This window comes from Thunnus maccoyii, chromosome 17, assembly GCF_910596095.1.
Source record: "Thunnus maccoyii chromosome 17, fThuMac1.1, whole genome shotgun sequence".
In the NCBI taxonomy this organism is placed as follows: Eukaryota; Metazoa; Chordata; class Actinopteri; order Scombriformes; family Scombridae; genus Thunnus; species Thunnus maccoyii.
In genome coordinates this window covers 26,930,205-26,949,836 of record NC_056549.1, presented here as the reverse complement: position 1 = coordinate 26,949,836, position 19,632 = coordinate 26,930,205, and the positions used below count along the sequence as shown (strand labels likewise).

The window sequence follows — 19,632 nt, the reverse complement described above, 5'->3', positions numbered from 1 at the left end:
ATATTTTGCTTTAGCTGTGCATATTGCCATTTACCAAACAAACACATTTGCCTTATTATTGAACAAATATAAACACCTTCTCTCGTCTCATCTGAGATTTCAGAGTCGGCTGCCAAAAAGAAACCTTTTTAAAGCAAAAAATGTTTGCTTGTGATTTTTTCTTCCTTTTTTTTGTTTTCTTTTTTCAGCAACATGGTTCATTAATGATTTTGATGGACAACTCTCAAATCGTGGATGTTGAAGTGTTGATTAATTTTTTTTATTTTTATTTTTTTTCAATTTTGCTGTTGAGGGGATTTTTGTTGATTTTTTTTCTCAATCTAATCAAGGGTCTAAAACACAATCCACACTGTATTTATGGAGCTTTTCTTTAAGGTACATCACTCATCAGTCAAACAGTCACAAGCAAGTTTTTGGTTTCACGGTGGGCACATAGAGCTGTGGCAGGGTGTGGGGTGGGGGAAATAAGAATAAAAACAACACTTCTTCTCATATACATCTCATTGAGCCTATTTGGAGGCTGTTTTTGTCCATAAATTTGTAATATTTGTCTGCCTGGTGAAGACAGTTAGCAGGTCATTGTCCTCTCAGCTCTGACAGGACAGCTGGTTCTGATGACAGTCATGCTGTGTCGCTGTGGATTGAACAGACAGATGCTGCTGATGTCGTGTGTATGGTGTGAAGTCGGGATAAAGATAGAGGGTGTTGTGTGTTCAACAGACTGTAAAGCTCTCAGAGACAAATGGGTGATGTTGAGCTATAGCACCTTTGATGTCTCATATGCTATTTTGACCAGAATTAAGAGTCAACAGTGTTCTCCATCACACAAGTCAATGTTTAACACCTCACCTCAGTGTGTCTCTGAGCCTGTCTCTAACACACTTCACTTAGCCTCATTACAAGTCAGGAAAATTGGTTTTAGTCAATGGTTTAATTACTCATCATGAAGCTGATTTGATGTTTTTAACTGAAACTTGGTTGGATCAAAGCAACAGTGCAGCGCTTGTGATTGAGTGTGCCCCCACTAATCTTGACTTCATGAATGAGGTCAGAGTCAAAGTTTTATATAATGACGTGCAAGCTTTAATAATCTAACAAATCAAATGATTGCACCAAAGAACTGCGCTCCAGAGCTTGTGAAGCACATCTTTGATTTAATTATCTCTATGATTATATTTAAGGGTCTCACAGGTTGTCAATCAATCAATATCACTATCAGAAAAAACCTTAATGAGGAACAATTTAAATTATGAAATTATAAATTATAATGATGCTATTGTACCTGCTAGACTTAAAATAATTTTAACAATAAATAAATGCCACAGTGGTAAAATTCCATGAAAGAGATTTGTTGTAAAGCTGGGTGTAAATGAAGACTGACAAAACTCCTACAATGTGCTAGACAGCCATAATATGATATTATAATAATATGATACTATATTAGGAAAAAAACAGTATGCAAGGATAATATTCCATTATTGATACACTAACTAATCCTAAAATGTCCAGAGCCTCTGACCTTGTTTAATTCAACTCAAAATTTACTTTGACAATTTCCAACCTGGATTTAAGTCACTCCACAGCATTGAGACTGCTCTTATCAAGGTTTTAAATTATATTCCCTGAAATGTCAAGTTTGGCTAAATTTCAGTCCTTGACAGATGACACTGAATAAACCTACTGTAGACATATTAGAAAAGTGTTGGTTCTTCCAGCTCTGTCCTACATTGCTTAGTTCTCACTATAGCAGGAGCAATACTGGATGAGGCCAGTATCAAAATAGAGAATTGAATTTGAGAGTTAAATGTCAAATAACAATTTGTAGGTATATATTCATTTTTTACAACACATGAGAATATTTTTATAAACATCCCCTGAATATTTATTTTAACAATTGAGCAAGATACTGTGGATAATTTACAGTGTAAAAATAAACTTAAAGTGAAAAAATTATGCAATGGAGAACTATGTCAAGCTTATCTTTAGCATTTCTGTACTGTAATGTCTTGTTACGTATTGGCCAGGATATACACTAATACCAGTGTATATATATGCAATAAGCTAATATTGGTTGATATATCAGGCTGGACAATGTATTTGTTGGGCTCTAGTTCTTATACAATTAAGGCACCACTCTGTGTCTACTGGCAATCATATATCAGAGCAAACTGGAATGAAGCGCAGTATCTTAAGGGTCAAACCTTGGATCTAAAATTGTTATCAGAACTATGTGGAACTCCAGCACTGATCAGCTGTTTGTTCCCAGAATTAAAGATAAACTCATTGAAGCTGCTTTTAGCTAACATGCTGCACAGATTTGGAATAAATGTACTCAACATCCGAGACTTCCTTCAACACTTACATGTAAATTAAAACCCAAAATACATACCCTACATTTGACGAAATATTCTCCCCACAAGGTCCATTAGTTGCTGTTCTAGGACTTGATTGTTGACAAAAAGTCCATTGTGCATATACAAAAAGGTACATATTTGCCATTTTTTTGGACACTCACTAAATATTCTTCTCACCTTTTATACTTCTTTGTTTTCCTAAAAATCTGCAGCTCTATTCTGTCATTTATCTCAGTGTCTAAATCATTTTAAATTACCATGTGTGTGAAATGCACTTTACAAATAATGTTGCCTTGCTTTGTCTTAATACCCATCAGTCACAAACCTACAGTTTACTGATGTGATTATAGAGGAGAGAGTGCCATTTGTTTATATGAGCATATTCCGATTGAGCGCGTGCCTCTCCTGCCACTCTAGACTTGTTGAACCACAGTTACGCACAAGTTAAGAAAGCACTCTAAGTTGCCACTCATTTATCTTCTGTGTGAGCAAAACAGGCAAACACAAAAGGCCCCGCTGGCTTCTTAGTTCTAATGAGCCTAAATGGGTCTAAATGTCAGGGAACAAGAGCAGCTGCTGGAGCCTGGCAGGCCGCTGTCATACTGGTAATAGTTGACTGGCACATACAGTCTGCCACAGGAGCTGGGCAATTACGTGGGCAGACAAACTCCCTTATCTCTAATGAACACTTGCAGTCGCTTTAAAAGCTTTCACATCTGTCCTGGCAGGGAGGGTTGGGGGGGGGGGGGGGATGCTAGTCGTCTTTCACCATCATGCAGTCTCCTCTGAACTGCTTCAGCAATTTGTGTCTTTTTCAGAGAATGTGGGCAAACAGTCCATCATTACTGTGGAGGGTTGTGAAAGGTGGCAAACAGCGTTGTAGCTGAGCTTTTCTACCAATGATGGGCTTTCAGTGTAATCGTCTTGAATTGCTTAAAGTTGCCCTTTTCCAACCAAACCCCTCTATCTGCACATTACAGCTGAAACAAACCCACTTACTCACCTATTAGATCAACCTGTGTCAGAGTTAGTTTAGCAGCTTCTTTTGTTGTTTGACACAGATCACTGGGTACACTAATCCTTTCTTTAAGCGACAGTACACCACAACTGCAAAAAAAACCCCCAAAAAACAGACATATTATTCTCCTTACCTCTAGTGGTCTCTAGCCATGTAGATACTTTTGTTGTTATTTGTCCAGGTTTCATGACGTTTTTGTCAAGACAAAAATGATCCAATACAAAACTAATATGATTATTTTAATATAGATCACAATGAGCTGTGGGTTTGACTTTGTTTGACATCTTGTTCCAGTTTTCCAAATCTCTGCGCACATCACCAATTTGTTCAGGGATTCAAATAAGTCTGGTGTTGTGCTTATGGACGGCTGTTTTGACTGATTGGAGAAACAATCGACCAATCAGACCTTTGTAAGCAGGACTAAGAATGGGGACGTCATCCTACATAGTTAGCAAGCTACCTAGCTCTAAAAAACAGCAACAGAAAAATGGACACCAAAATGCCGATCAGCATGGATAAGATGGACACAAGTTGACTTACAGAAATTACAACTCCTAAATCTATTAAATTGTTCATTCATAGATTGCAGTGAAAACTTTGCCATAGCTTCTGTGTCAGCCGAATATGACGCTACCAGGACGGATGCCTGCCTTGCTACCGATGAGTTGAGTGATCAAGCCACTGTAAGACATTTAAGAATACCTGTTGAAGGGATTCTTAAAGTTGCGTTCATTCTTTTTTTCTGGCCTCTTGGGGGCAGAACAATAAGTTGTCATCCCACTTTATTAAGTGAATGTGCTAGCAAACAGTTTCCTATTTACACTTCCAGTAGACACAGAGTAACATTAGCATTCATTTGGAATTTTGTTTCTAGTCACCTGATGAATGGAATTCCAATACTCACACTCCTTTCTTCTGTGAAGGTAGTTTCCAGTCAATTTATCAGAGCTTTTTTTCCGCTCAAAACAGCTGCCTGATGCTACTGACAGTAACAGTGAACCAAAGTGGTACATATGTGGGCCATAAAACCAAAGCAATGAGCAGAAAGATGCTAAAATGCTCCACAGAGCTGAGAGGAACTGCAGAGTCAGGTAATAATTCTCCATACGTTTGAGACTACAAGCGACCCCTTTCAGATTACACAAAGACATTTGATCCATATAAAAGCATTGATTACTGCAGCTTTAAAACTTGGGCAGGCAGGTAAAACCCAAACTATCTGCATGACTATAAACCACTGGAGGTAAGAGAGAAAATATGTCTAATAATTTGGGTGAACAGACTCTTTAAAGGTGAAATCTCTAATTAACACATATTCACAGAATAATTAGGCTGCCAGTCTTATCTGTTGCCTGGTAGAAGGGATATTGATTTCTAACAACAATGTCTGTGTTCATTTATTCATCCACACATCCTGATTATGTTTGTCTTTGCATACACAGTCGCTAACAATGCCTCTTTCCCTTTTAAACCTCTAACTCTATCAGCACACAAGACACTTGAGAACAGAGAATCTCCAAACAAGCGGAGAGAAAAGAGGAAAATACATTTTCATAACTCTGCTTTGACTGGCCGCATCTGTGCGTCTTACAAATTGCATCAGCTAAGATCGTTAGCATGAATCCGTGTAGAAGCCTGACACAGCAAAATGAAAGAGTTAGAAAGAGAAGCTGAACAGGGGATGATTATGGGAAATCTCAGAGCGAGCCTATCTCTGGCACACACACGAGCTGTTGTCTGTCAGCAGAGGAGCGTGGAGACGATGAGGAGACAGGGAGCGGTGGTGTTTATTCTCCATGAAGGCGGTGTAGTCCGACTGACGGCCGGGGCTGCTGGTGACAGGGCAGCACAGCGTGATTGACTGCACGCCCTGTGGAAATTATCACCAGGGGCTGAGGAATAAAGCAGAATAAGCCTGGTGCTATCACATGTCACCATCCCCGTGTGGAGGAATACGCATGACACCCAAGTCTGACGGACTGTCTGGGCAAATGTAACGGTGGCGTCTGAGATAGCGAGGGATTACATTTTTCATTAAAGCTGCACGAGGCAGTCTGGAATGCTAGCAGCTCAGCACATCGGCAAGAGGTCGCATCATGTAGTGTGATGTCAGGAAACTACACACAGCATGCTAAGGTTGACACAACCAGCTTCACTACAAAGATAAGAAAAAAAAAAAGGACAAGAGGTGTAAGGTCAGATATGGGTCAGTGTAGCTTTCACCAGGAAGAGAGTTCACTAGCTCCTGTTTAGAAGATTATAAATCATTATCATTATGGTTTGTACATAGTTCTTACCAAAAAACTCTACCAATATTGAGAAATTATATGGTATCTGAGTGTTCTTCTCAATCACCATCAATTGCTGTGATTGAGACAGATGCTTTCGCCAAAGTCAGTACAAATACAGCTGTAATGCTATTTCAGATTGTTGTTTACCTTCAACAGACATATAATAACATAATGAAAATAAATCATATATCACTTCTCAAAATCAACGTTATAAAGTGCTGTATACAAAACAAACAATAAAACCAGTAAAACAGACAAATTGGTTAAAATGTAATGAGATGTCAAGTTTGAAAGACATGAAAAAATACTGGTTATCTGGTAATCAGTAGAACTTGGTTTTGAGACATGATTTGCGCACAAGTTGGTAATTGGAGATCAACTCTGAAATATAATCTGGAGCCTGGCTGTGAAAAACTTTACAAATTATCAATAAAATCTTAAAATCAATCCCTAAAATTAGCAGGCAACCAGTGTGGTGATGCTAAAATCTGAGTAACATGATTTTTTTTCCTGTTGTAGTTAAAAGTCTAACAGCTGTATTCTGTACTAGTTAGAGTCTGATTTCTGGTTTGACAACTTTGAACCTAGAACTCATTTTCAGTATATTTTTCATACTGTAAAAACAGGACTGGATGAGCTTCCAAATGTGTCAAAATTTAGACAGGATTAAAAAAAATACACCCACACAGGCTTGATGCATAAATATATGTAGATGTATTATCTCAAAGGTTCTGTTTTAGCCCATTAACTACAATTGTGTTTACTTTGCATTCCTGTCAGCCATATTGTAAAGCATGTTGTTAGCTTAATCCCTTTTAGTTCACCTCTGATTTCAATTAATTCCAATATGGAAATCACCTTGCACAGACTTGCATCACTGCTACTTTTATGAATCAAAACTACATTTTTGTCATGTAGTAAGTCTGGTTTAGTCTTAAGCAGGGACTGTGGTGCATTCAGTTATGCTCTGATGTCCAAGAATGGATAGTGGTTTGTCCACTCAAACCCAGAAGTAAAACAATAAGAAAAGACTGGGGTCATGGAAAGATTAATCTGAATTTTGTCCTTTTATTCAAAGGTTGCTGTTATGCAGTCAAGTCTGCTATCTCAGATGTATAAGAATCCTTGGACACATCAACAGGAAGAGTTTCAAAAGAGTTTCTGCTCATATCTGCTTTAGCATGCAACTCTAATGTAACTATGACACAAAAATAAAGGCAACAAAGCATAGATTACTTATATTAAGAAATTCTCTGTATGTTGATGATCATCCTGAAATGAACTAAATCCAGGGGGTACCTGGAAGGCAGGAAATCGATGCACACATTTTTAAAAGAGGCTTGTTTTTTTTTAAATCCTTGCAGCACATTTGTATACATACATTGGCTTAACAACCCTTGATCAGGGTCAGTTCAGCAGCATTGAATATGCTAAACAACCATGGCCTCTTGACCTTCAACAAGAATGCTCTTTCAAGTGAATGTTATGCGAATACATAAATGGCATCTATATGGTACAGTGTCTGACTCATTCAGTGGCAGCAGATGAAAGCCCTACCAGAGCAACACACAGCTTTGTGGTTAACAACTGCTCATATTTTCTGCTCCATGAATCAGATTGGACGATCAGAGTTGGCTAATCCCCTGTAGACCAGTCTCCCTGATCAATGGTGACATATACCTGATGGAAACAGCTTGTAAAAGATATTCCATGCATTCACCTCTGTTACAGGGCACTTATAAAACTACAGTGGATTGGATTGGATTAGCAGCCTTTTATCAACACCTCACTGATTTTAGCTAATAAACTAGAATAATGTTGATAGTATTTGTCGAACCCTATTTTTCATGATTCCACCGTCGTCTTCAAATGCTGCTTACAAATCCTTTCTAATCAACATCTGAATTAAAGTGGATTGCCTTTGCTAAATCTATACAGTAGATGGACTGCTAGCTCTTAAGGGATCAGTAAACCCAGCTACACCTTTCACCAGGCGCCACACAAGTGTAAATCAATCCCAAGGTTCAACGTTTTAATTCTTTATGGAAGCTGCCAAGTAATTGGCTTTGGCTGTCTTCAGTTATGAGTTTTCTACAATTCTGGTTGGAGACTGACCATCTTTTACTGGCCCAGCTTTAAAAGGCCCTAACATGTGGCTGGGGCATGCTCCCCTCTCAGCTGGCGGGTGGCAGGACACCGGGACAAGCTGATAAACTTGGAGGGTGTTTTCTTGATGAAGCCTCGACTGATGATGGTGAGCTAGACTCAGCTTTGCTTGACGGCTGTCACTTTGCTTGAAGGCTGACCTTGAGCAGAGATCCTCCTGGTAATTTATGGCAAATAATGTTCTAAGGAGTCCAATTTCCGAGATTCACTGTCACTTTGCACTCAACCATCACTCTGCCTCAAAAGACAATCTGCACCCCTGACAGGTCAGTCCCATAAAAAATATTGCCAGCCACCTTGGTGTCCTATCCAATTATGTGAAGAGGGAATTAATACTTTAAGAAGCTGCTAGTTTTTTAACAGTTATTGCAATTTATGCTACCTGTTTCACAGACATATTAAGACTGACTGACTTTAGGCATCATTACTTGCTATGTGGGCGCCAGCATGGCAGTTAACTGATGTAATCATTACTAAATATTCAAATCTTTCTTAACTGCCAGCAACATGGGAGGCTCGAGGAACTTTATTTCAGTAATGTCTCAGCTGAGCTCGACTGCTTATCACTGCTGATGTTCAGTTAAAGCACACAAATATTTTTCAGATCAGTCTTTTTGATCAGTGATGAGGGTGTTGTACTGATGAGGGTGTTGATGAAGAGGGTACCAAGCCTTAGGGTGAAGCTCTTGATTTATTGGTCGATTCATCTTCAAATGCTCATCCTATGGACTGATCAGATGAGCTTTAGTGACCAAAACCCTGAAGTGCATCACACATCAGCCACGTTGCACAGCATCACATCATTTGATGCGCGTCATTTAACAACTGAAGAACATGCCAAATACATCATACAGACATGTATGAGCTGAGGAGCAGAGTGTGATAAAATTGCTGTTCTTCTGAGGAGTTGAGGATAGGATACTGGCATAGTGGTATTGGGAAAAGACCCTTGGGAACATCAAGAACATGCTGTATGGATTACAAATCCCATCTGGCCTGGGAACATCCTAGTGACAAGTAAGGCAACAGCTGGTGCTAGGCGCACTAAAAACACTTGTAGACATTGTGACTAACGGCAAAAACAGTAGACGGAAATACCGACATTGTTCCATTGAAATATATGTGGATGAAAAGCATTTCACCTGAGCAACATGTTTCTGTGTGAAAGGGCCCATGTGAGGCTTTGGCACCACTGACCCAAGTAGCCTCATATGGAGAATAGTTACTAAACCAGGGGTTCCCAATCTTTTCTGTCCTTGTTTCAGGTCCCACAATTCTAATAACAGAAATGAGAGGTTTGTCAATTTACCACTTGAATTTGTATTTTTATATTCTCTTAATTATTCTGTTAGTTATTCTGTTAAAGAGAATGGGTATAGGTCCAAATTGTTTAATTGTTAATTATTTAACTTACTCTTTAATAAAAAATAATAACATAAAACCATGTGGGGTCCCAACACCAAGTCTGAGAAACTGTAATGAAGTATGGAGCTGTGATATGATTTAGAAAATAATTGTCCAGGGTACATCAAGTCTCCTCAAAATGATCCTTTACATACATACAAGCATATATACATGCAAGTTGAACTTTCATATATACATATAGGCATCCACAGTGATAGCAATACAATCAATACACTGAGTGTGAGGTGATAATGTTTCTCTTTTAAGATACAATATGCAGTTTTTCACCCAAATGCAGGATTGTTTGCCCTTCCTCAAACTTAGTTACACAAGTTCCCTCCCTGACACTTGTCGCTCATCTTGTCCACCTTAAAATGGCATCTAGCCTGATGCAGAGGGAAGAGGCATCTGTAAAGACCCCACAGGTGTTTACTAAAAATTCAACGCTGAGGTCTCCTGTGTTTTGTCTGTTGCACATTTAGCTCTGCTTTTCTGACATGTCTTACTGTTTTATCATCACTCTTGATGTTCTGACAGTGTAGCTTCCTTCTGCTTGACGGTCTTAACCAAGCTCAGCGCTGGCTGGCTTCCAAGAAATGGCGTACACCTCCAAACATCCCAACCATCACTGGGTATTTCGCCTTGTCTCCTCACTGACTAGGAGACTACTACGGTGTAATCACATTGTTTACGTACATTTATTCATAGAGTTGCGATCACGGTGAGCAGAAGGTTTGCAGCGGAGATTACTTTGTTAAATGTGTGTTACTGAAAAGTCTTAAAAGACAACTGAGTGTTTTTTTTTAACTTCTTAATGTTGTATTCACTCCCAACAATCTCCACTGGCATCAGACATGCAGCCAATCATAGATCTTGCGAACCCACGTGGTATCTCCTTAGCTGCTGTAGCCCCGACGTGTAGTTAAAGTTTTTAAGAGGCGCTCATCTTCGAAGTACATCGTAAAGCCTTAATGCAGAAGTATAAATGAAGCTTTATACTTTAAAGATTCGGGACCTCTGGACTGGACTTAATAGATATTTAATGGATTTTATGGCCACTTGGGGGCAAGCTGTAAACACAACACGGACATATTGCTATACCTTAAAAAGTTGATATGGTGTTAGCAAACAGTTGCCGATATACACATCCAGCAGACACAGAGCAACATTAGCATTCATTTGTAATCATGTTTCTGGCCCCCTGATTAATGCAAGCCCAATATTCACTGTCCTAGCTCTGTTTTCTACAAAAACTGCTGGGAAAAATACCTCTCTTTTGCTGCTACAGTTGTGTCTCTATGCTCACCAGCTAGTTGCTAACTTTGTCTGTCTGCTGTTTGGTGCTGGGCAGGTAGTGTACAATGGGTTTATCAGAGCTTTTTTGCTTAAAATAGCTGCCTGCTGCGGTTAAAAACGACATTGGTGAGAGTGAATCAAAACAGAGCTGAGGGGAAGTGTAGAAGTGACATCGTTAATGTTACACTTAGGCATTTGATCCGTTGCTCATATGCAAATATAGATCGGTCTGGACAGATCTGGACTGGACTTTTGGCTAACTGGTTGGTTGAACTTCTGGTTAGATATCAATGTTTGTGGTAGCTATTCACTGTTCAGTTTTGTAAAATTCAGACAATTTTTTTAAAACTACAATTAAAGTAAATTTAGATCTGTTAGAGATTCATGATGTCAGTAATTGGATTAATTCAGTTTGTTTTCTAGCTCTAGTTGTAGTGGTTCAGTTAGCTAACTGATGCATTTGGTTTGACGCTTTTATCATGTCCTCCCTCTACTTCTTTCTCCCCTAAACTTTCCTGTGTCCACCTGCTCTCAAATAAAGCCCCCCCTCCTTCCCGTCTGTCACTGAGAGATCAAGCTCCTGCATGTGGCGCCGTGCAGCTCGGGCTTTGATGAAACCAGCAAGTCTCACCCATTAATAATTACGATCCGGCACACAAGGACATCTGTTTCCCGGGGCTGTATCAGCACATACACAGTAACTTGATGCAAGAGGGCTAAAAGTGGACTCATGTGGTGACACTGCAGTTTTTCACCCATCCACCAATCTCCCTCTCTCTCTCTCTTTCTCTCTCTCTCTTTTGCTCTTTCTCTCTGTGCGTGGCTGTCTCGGCCCGATGCCAGGTTATGTTATAAATTAACGCATTAGCAGTTTTGGTTTGGCTCCTGTGGCCTGATAAAAACAGGTTGCTCAAGACTGAGATCCCCACAGCTGTAGAGGTGGGATAAGAGCTAGTGGACACGAAAGCTATTTGTCATTGTTAATTATTTGACTGCTTTAGCCCCACAAAAGACATGCAAACTAATTAACAAACACAACTAGGAGAGCAGCAGGGGACATCATAGCCGCATTAACACAGGGGATTGTTTTGGGCGTTCTTCAGATAGACTTTGACTCCAGAAAGCTGAATGACTTTATAAAGTAAACTTTCAAGTACTTTGGGGACAGAATTTGCCCACTTACAATCCTATATTTTAGAGTTATTATTTCCCTTGGAACATATGAGTAATTTTATGAGATTAAATATACAGTGCGTCTTTGTCCACTCCAATTTTAAAGTAGTGTTTTTTTCTCAGTATAGGAGGTTTCTATTAGCATTATAACAGTACTATTCCCAGATATGTAGACTCACATTCATGTACATATTTTGGGGAAATCACAACTGAAGGAATGTCTTTGGCATTGCATGTGAATGAATCTCTCTCCAGCTATCCACTGACTCCTGGTCAATGACCACACACCACTCCATTGTCTTAAACCATTTCTTATAGCTGTTGGCATTGAGTGACTCCCAGACTTGGTGCACCTCCCTGGTTCTATCCTCCTCCTCACTGACAAGATGTTCTGCTCTGTGTAGGAGGGTTTTCATTGATCTTTGATGTTGTAAGTGGTGGTTGGAGTTAAATGAAGATATTGATGTGTGAGTGGGTTTCCTGGACACATCATCTTACCATCATGTTTCTGTTCACTAGTAAACCTGATGTGTGGGTTTATACTGTTGATGTGTCGGGTGACACATGACAACAGTATGCATTTAGTTCATGTGTTGAGCTACGCTTGCTGAATGAAGACTCTGAGATGTGGTTAAAAGCTCTGAATCATTAGTAAGTGGACCTTTGATTCTCTTCAGCATGTACTGTTCCCAAAGGACTAGAATGAATATCCATGTACAGAGGACAAAAGGTGGACTCACCAATATTAGATCTTCAGTGTGTCAGGTTGGTAAAGGGTTCAGTATGCTTCAAATAACCTAGTTAGTATAAAGTGTTGTCTGAACATGTCTGAAGACAAAATTCTTCATACTTTTTAAAACTTGTTGGCCACAATTTGTCCTATTCCAACGTCAGAAAGGTGTGGGGTGGGGAGGGTGGTGTACACTGTTAAATCATCTAACAAGCATTTGAAGGTCACATGATAACACCTAAGCCATTTGCTGAATAAAGACGTAATGCAGTTCAAACCCTAGGATGATTAGTAAATAGACGTTTGAGCTTAGGTTTTCTTCATCATACAGTATATTATGAAATCCATGCATAGATGACAAAGGTTTAGTCTTTGGTACATCTGGATTAAAGTAGTCAGGTTGGTAAAGGGTTCAGTATTCTTCAGATGACATAGATTGTACAAAGTGTCACCTTAACATGAATGAAAACAAAAGTGTGCGAGACTTGTTGAACGCAGTCTGTCCTATTATGAAGTCAGAAAGGTGCTGGGTGGGGTTTGGAGTGGGGAAGGGCGTCATACATCGTTCAATGATCCAACATATGTTTGAAGCATACTGACTCCTTAAGGACACGTGATGACATTTGAACCAGCTCCATTTGCTGAATAAAGACCATGAGATACAGATAAAACCTCAGAACGATTTCTGAGTATGTTTGAGCTTAGATTTTCATCACCATATATTGTTGGTGTATATGTATGTACATTGTAGGCCAAGAATAAACAACTGTGCATAGAAGAATTACACTCACTGAGCACTTTATTAGGAACACCTAACCCTTGCCCAAAATTAAGAGAAATGACACACTCACCAGTATTAATCTTTTTAACCTTTGATTTAAAGTGGTCTGGGTGGTAAATATGTGTATTCTTTGCACAGTTTGCTGATGCCAAGTAACATCATGTCACATTATTTCTAAGCTTTTAAATTAGCTATCACTGTTACTTGGGGCAGCCAAGGTACAAAGATTCATGTTTTAAATCTATTTATTGCACATCTACATTTCTAGAAACTCTTATTTAAGCAGGTCTGGGCTCTGTCTCTTGCCAAAAGACATTCATTTCCAGGCTAATTATCTGTACCTTAATAAACCACCTATAGTAGCAGACAACTTAGCTCTATAAGGCACTTTGTGCCAATTGTCAGTACAGCAGGTACAAACTGCTGCTAAATGCTGCGGAGGGTGAACTCTCAAGTGGAGAATTAGACTTAAGGAAAAGAAAGGCAGAAAGGGGAGTTTGACCAGAGCACAAAAGTATGCAAGAACTCTCTTCTGTTTCATTTGACCAGCTAAAACCCTCAGGGGTAATTCATCTAGATGGTTCAGCTATTTCAGTGTGAAGCAGTAGGTAATTTTGTAAACTGCATTCTCAGGATAGTTTCTCCATTGCTGGAAATGATTGCATCTAATAAAAGTTTCATATTTTCACTACAGGGAGGCTTGTTTTATATTGCAAGATCCCTGTTGGCAGATCGCACAATAGGTTCCATTAAACAAAGCTTCTAAATAAAGTGCCATCGTGCAGCTGGGATATATGCATCCAATTAATCTTGCTAATACCTCTTGTGGTAATAGCAGGCATGGATTTTTTTAAAAGTAAGCATGTTTCATGAGCAGTAGAGTGAAAGTCCATCAGTGCACTGAGCATTCATCCACAGTGCAGTGATAGAACTCTTCTTCTCTCTCTCCTTTCTCAAACTGTATTTCTGTCTCTCTCACCCACTCCCTCCATCATCCTTGGTACCTCTGAATCAGTGATGCTAAAACTTTGGAGAAAGTTTCCAAGGAACACGAGACACTCAGATTAAAAGAGAAAGAGGGGAAGTGCAGAGGTTTATAGGACATATTTATCACTTAAGTGCTTAAGTCCACTTTATTTCAGTGTCCTCCAAAATTAAACAACAAGAGTCATTGTTTTTCAATGCCTTTTCCAATGTACCATCACTAAAGTTAAGATTTGGTAAGATTTGGCACAGAGTTTCACAGTAGAAGACTGTTTTCATATTCATCTGCTGAAGGGAGAAAGTTTTTCTGTGCTCACCTTAAATCTCAGTTTAAAGTGTCAACCTATGAGCAGGACATCACAACTAGTTTGGAGCCAATCTTGGTTCAATATGCAATGTATACAAGTGTGATATGGACTGAAAATGGACTTTTACTGACATTGCTACAACAAAGTATAACGGGCCAATAACAAGCATTCAGATGATCCTACAGGATATAAACAAGCCAAAAGTTTAATTAGATTAAACCAAATGAAGGTGAAACTGAAAGTTAACACACCCAAAACTCTTGGCAAAACTGGCATTAATCCCTAATTGCTCAGGAAACTATGTGCAAACACAATCATGATAAGTTTAAAGTGGCATTCATAATTCTGGGGGGTTTGGTTCACTGAAACAAGTTGTTGAACTTTATCATGTTGAGCATACAGTGGATTTATCCGTCTTTTTCATTATAAAAGCTGCTGCAGCTGGAAATGAGGCTGATGAGACACTGAACCAAACAATAAATCAAACCAATGTGCTGAAAGACACTAAAATGCTACGTAAAGCTGAGAGGAAATGTAAAGTCAGATGATCATTTTTTGTGGCGTCTTCACTATGAGTGACACTTTTCACATTGCGTAGTTATTTAAGCCATTGTTATTATAAAATATTTATTGTAGTGCAGCTTTAAAACCTGTCTGACCACTACTGTTTCCTGACCCGTGTGCCTTCTGTTTAGTGATGTCACTGTGCTCCTAAGTCTCAATAATGGCCAGATGTATGAAAATAAGACCCAAGTTGTCACAAAGAAGAATTATCCTTTAAGTTAAAGCTTGTCTGTGCACCACATTCAGTTAAGATACAGCAAGGCAGTTTAAGATGGAGAGAAACAGAAGGTATGAGGGAAAAAGAGAGAGAGACAGGCAGAGAGAGAGATACAGAAATCAACACCGTATCAGAGAGTGTAGAAAAGTGTATTATCTCCTTTTGCCTCACATTGTGTGTCAGCCAGTGGGAATCCTGCTCTCCTCGCTGACTTCTGTTCTGTTTCATCCAAGTACAACGTTGCTGTTAATAATTAGAGAGGAGGTGTAGACGCAGCCGATTCACCACAACAATCTGTTGCACACAGAGCTGTCTCATTTTAATAATTAAAATGAATCTACTCTTGTGCATATTTGCATAAATTAAATGAATATTTGTTCTGCAAGGCTTGGCAAACACATTCCTGTCACTGCAATGTGTAAGCATGGTCATGATTGGCAGAGTCTGTTGTCCTACAGGAGCGCTAATCTCCACTCTGTAGCACTGATACCAGGGAACAGCAAGGGGTTCGCTGCTGTATGCATGACCCTATCATATGTGATATACTGGATTTCCTCTTTGTGCAGTCACACTTTTACGGGATTAAAGTGCTGCACCTTCCCTTTGGCTCCTTCTGCCTTTGGGATGTGACCCTATGGCCCCTGACCTTCTGGGTTAGCCTTCAGCGCTGTAATCAAAACATATCCTAGAAGCTCCCTCCTGGTGCCGTTTGAGGTGAGAGGAAATGAACTGAAGCGCAATATAATTCTTATTGATTACTATGTGCCTTGACTTCAAAATTGATATAATATTCTCATAATTGGGTATTGCTCCACTAAATAACCCTGCATGGGATAACTAATAGCCAGATTTAAAGCAGAGAATCAGAAAAGATTTTAAAAAATCTAATAATGGTATGATATTAATTTTAACATATACATGACAGACATTTTTATGAGGATCCCATATATTTGTTCACTTAAAGGATAAGTATTATAAACATCTGTGTGAGGCGTGGCCTTATAGTGTGTGACTACACCAAATCTCTTTTATATGTCCCACAGCGTCCCTCCTCCGATGTCTGTGAAACCATAGATCAGAGCCAAGACAAAACCCACTCAAAAATAAATAACACATGGAAAACAACAGTTATTAAAAGTATTGAATATAAAATGTTTTTTTATTTTTTCACTATGACATCTTTTAGTGCAATCTTTTTTGTACACACATTTAAGAATGAACAGTTTGTTTGATCCTTCAGTTGGTGCATTGAGTGGGCCTGCTTTTTTAAGTAAGTAGTTCGACAGACACATACTGTATGTAATTTTTTTTTTAATTCTATCTGAGACAACAAGTGTATTACTCAAAAAATGGTTATTTGGGTGTAGTTACTCTTAAAGTCCAACTGAAATCACAGTCACCCCTTTTGTGCGGTCAAAAATGAAAGTATTTTATATATATTGTCTATTACTTTCAAATAAAAAGGAAGAAAAAGATCTTTAGGGAAATATCAGAAATGTTCCTCTTTCTCTCAGCCTCCGTAGGGGTGTGTGGGTATCTGCGTTTGATTGACAGCAGCTGGCAGGCTGACCCTCAGCAAGAGAACATGAGACAAAGTATTCAAACTTGCGCTGGAAACTGTAGCTTATAAGTCATGGGCACAGAGTGTTGTTAGCAGTAGTATTTAACAGTAAGGAAACACCAGCATCTAAACAAACCAGAATGACATTTACAGATATGTTTTTAAGCTGTTTCATGTGCTGTAGCTGACTAGCTAATTAGCGACCTAGCCTGCTGTTAGTTGGTTAACTGTAGGTCACTAAGGCTTGCAGAGGAGCCTGCATGCAACTGTCGGCCGCAACTAGCAATGAGAAAAACATGCAGTTTAATATTATTACAACGTTAAACAATTGTGACCAACATATGTATTGAGCAGGACGTTTTACAGTCTTTTTCTATATTACCTTAAACATAACAGTAGCATTTCTGTACTTACATTACTTGTTATTTTTTTGACTGAGATATAAGCTGATACAGATAAATTTATGAAAAGCTAATACCAGACAATAATTTTGGCCCACCCATTTAAAGGATGCTGTTCCTTCCTCTGTAGCATGTCTGTTGGTTGATTCTTTCCTCCAAAGTGCACAGTATGTGCATTTCCATTAGGATGGACATTTTTAGCATCATTGAGTCCAGTGGGAGTTAACCTTCTAAACTATGCAATACTAGTGCTTTGCTCCTTGCAGCAGTACGTTTAAGATACATTCTCACTTTCCTTCATGACACAGCAGTATCTACTATCACAAACCAAACCCAGAGAAAACTTTATGCACCTGTTCTGTGAGACAGTTCTTTGAGGACAGTGTTTTTCATGTGAAGTTTCTGCACAGTGGTGGTCTCTGTTTACATAACAGGTTTCTGACTTTGAAATGTAAAACTCCTCTCTATCCCAGAGAGTCTGCACACTTGGTGGGCTGGTTTTAATTAACTGAGGAGAGGAACAATTTTACACCGATGAGTTGTGTTTTATTCTCATATGTGGGTGTATTTTAACATAGCACGCAGTCTCCCGACTGGACGCCAGGCGCTGCATCCCATTTGTCATGCAAACTAGAAACTGGATAAGCCTTTCCCCAGGCTGGGAGCTCAGTGGGTTTGTTCAGATATTTCCATGCTGTGATGGTTTGTAATTCAGAATTCTGTTCTGTTCTGTTCAGTGTACTCTTCACCAAAGTCTGTTTTGTTCTGTGTAGACTAGATTTAAAGATAGTGCTTGACAAAGTCTGAATTTCACTCTCTGTATTACAGATACTGGATCTGTGTGTGTGCATAAAGAAGTATCCAGGTGCAAAACACCACCTCTGGCAGTCATGAGGAATAGAGGGTATGTATTGAACTCTCATTCTCACACAATACCACACCCCCCTCCAGACACACTCACTATGTCTGTTATGACAGAAGTAATATCATCAGCGAACTTCAAAAAGTAAAGCTGTTCCAAATCGACAATGATCAGTATGATGGTTAGAAATGGACTTTTCCCTACTGTAGGTCAAACCCCCAAAAATGCTGAATCCTTCATTCCCCATAATGCCAGTACACTGTTTTATTTGACTTTTCTTATTTGACCTCTGTTCATACTTCAGAACGCTCCTCTAGAGAAACAGAAGCCATTATACAACTGTAGTACTCTGTATAATTAAACTGGACTTGGTATGTTAAGTTTTTTAGTTCATGTAGCTGATTGTGAAGGATTTGGATGGGAACTGTAGTTGATGTTGCTGCCAGATGAACACAGGAACTAATTCTGATGGCGTATAGACATCTGGTTTTATTTTAATGTGGGATTTGTCAGTCTGATCAAAGTATTCAAAGAAAAGTATCCGTTCACATTGAGTCTCTTTACTTGAATCTTTGGCAGTTGATTGTAACTTTTGCCGGAATTCTCTCTGAATCTGTTTGCACAACAGTTCTTTACCACTTTTCAGGTTTGACGAGAAGTCTTTTTTTTTTTTGCTTACTCTCCCATATGAATGCAGGGTGGCAGATGCTGACTGGTCAGTTTTTGCCACTCAAGTGTGAGTGAGTGTAGCGAATACACATCCCATGCATACCCTCTATTCATAGAACCACAGTTATATACGTATATATATAACTCTCTTTTGGTATTAAGGCCTCAGTGTGCTTGTCTGACTATTAAACAGCATCAGTGAGGTGCTTTCTGGTGGAATTTGGTAACTTTCTGAAACAAACAATCAAAACAGTTACGCCCACATTTTCTCTCATTGTATATAGATTTTACATAGTTTTATCATGATATAATACATTTTCAAACATTTTTGAAGATTCAGTTGAGAAGATGCTTGTAAAGGAAATAACACATGCGAATGTCTGTTTCTGGTAGAATTAAATATCTGACAAATCCAAGTGCTTGATCATATTGGTGCAAAAATCCTTTTAACAAGAGTTTATTAGTAATAACTTATTAGTTATTAGTTTTATTAAGCAATCAACAGAAGATAGATTAATCATTTTTCAAGAAAAAATACCAAACTTTTCCCAGTTCAGGTTGGTCCAACTGTCTTCTTTTTCTGTTTTATGTAATTGCAAACTTCATATAGCTATTTGGGGTTTTCACTGTTGGTTGAACACTTGAAGATGTCACTTGGGTCTTTATGAAATTGTGATGAGTATTTTTCATAATTTTCAGATATTTTATTGACCAAACAATTAACCAATTATTCAAAAACATAATCGGCAGATTCATCAGTGATGAAAATAATCGTTAGTTGGTTGCAGCCCTGCTTTTAATCCAAATAACAATCCAACAGTCCACTGATTTTCTACATTGCCTGCAATGGTCC

General features: G+C 38.8%; 1 protein-coding gene across 4 annotated transcripts in view; it reads left to right on the top strand.

Annotated features, from left to right (window-relative positions):
- The window catches only part of LOC121881850 (heparan sulfate glucosamine 3-O-sulfotransferase 5), a 127,187-nt gene that overhangs the window by 73,336 nt on the left and 34,219 nt on the right, over nt 1-19,632 (top strand). For 3 of the 4 annotated variants that reach the window (XM_042389597.1, XM_042389596.1, XM_042389595.1), the window contains exon 2: nt 18,077-18,152. The gene's annotated coding sequence lies outside the window, so the exon portion shown is untranslated. Of the gene's footprint in view, nt 1-8,794; nt 8,847-18,076; nt 18,153-19,632 lie in introns of those variants that run through there. The other variant, XM_042389598.1, reaches the window with a different exon arrangement.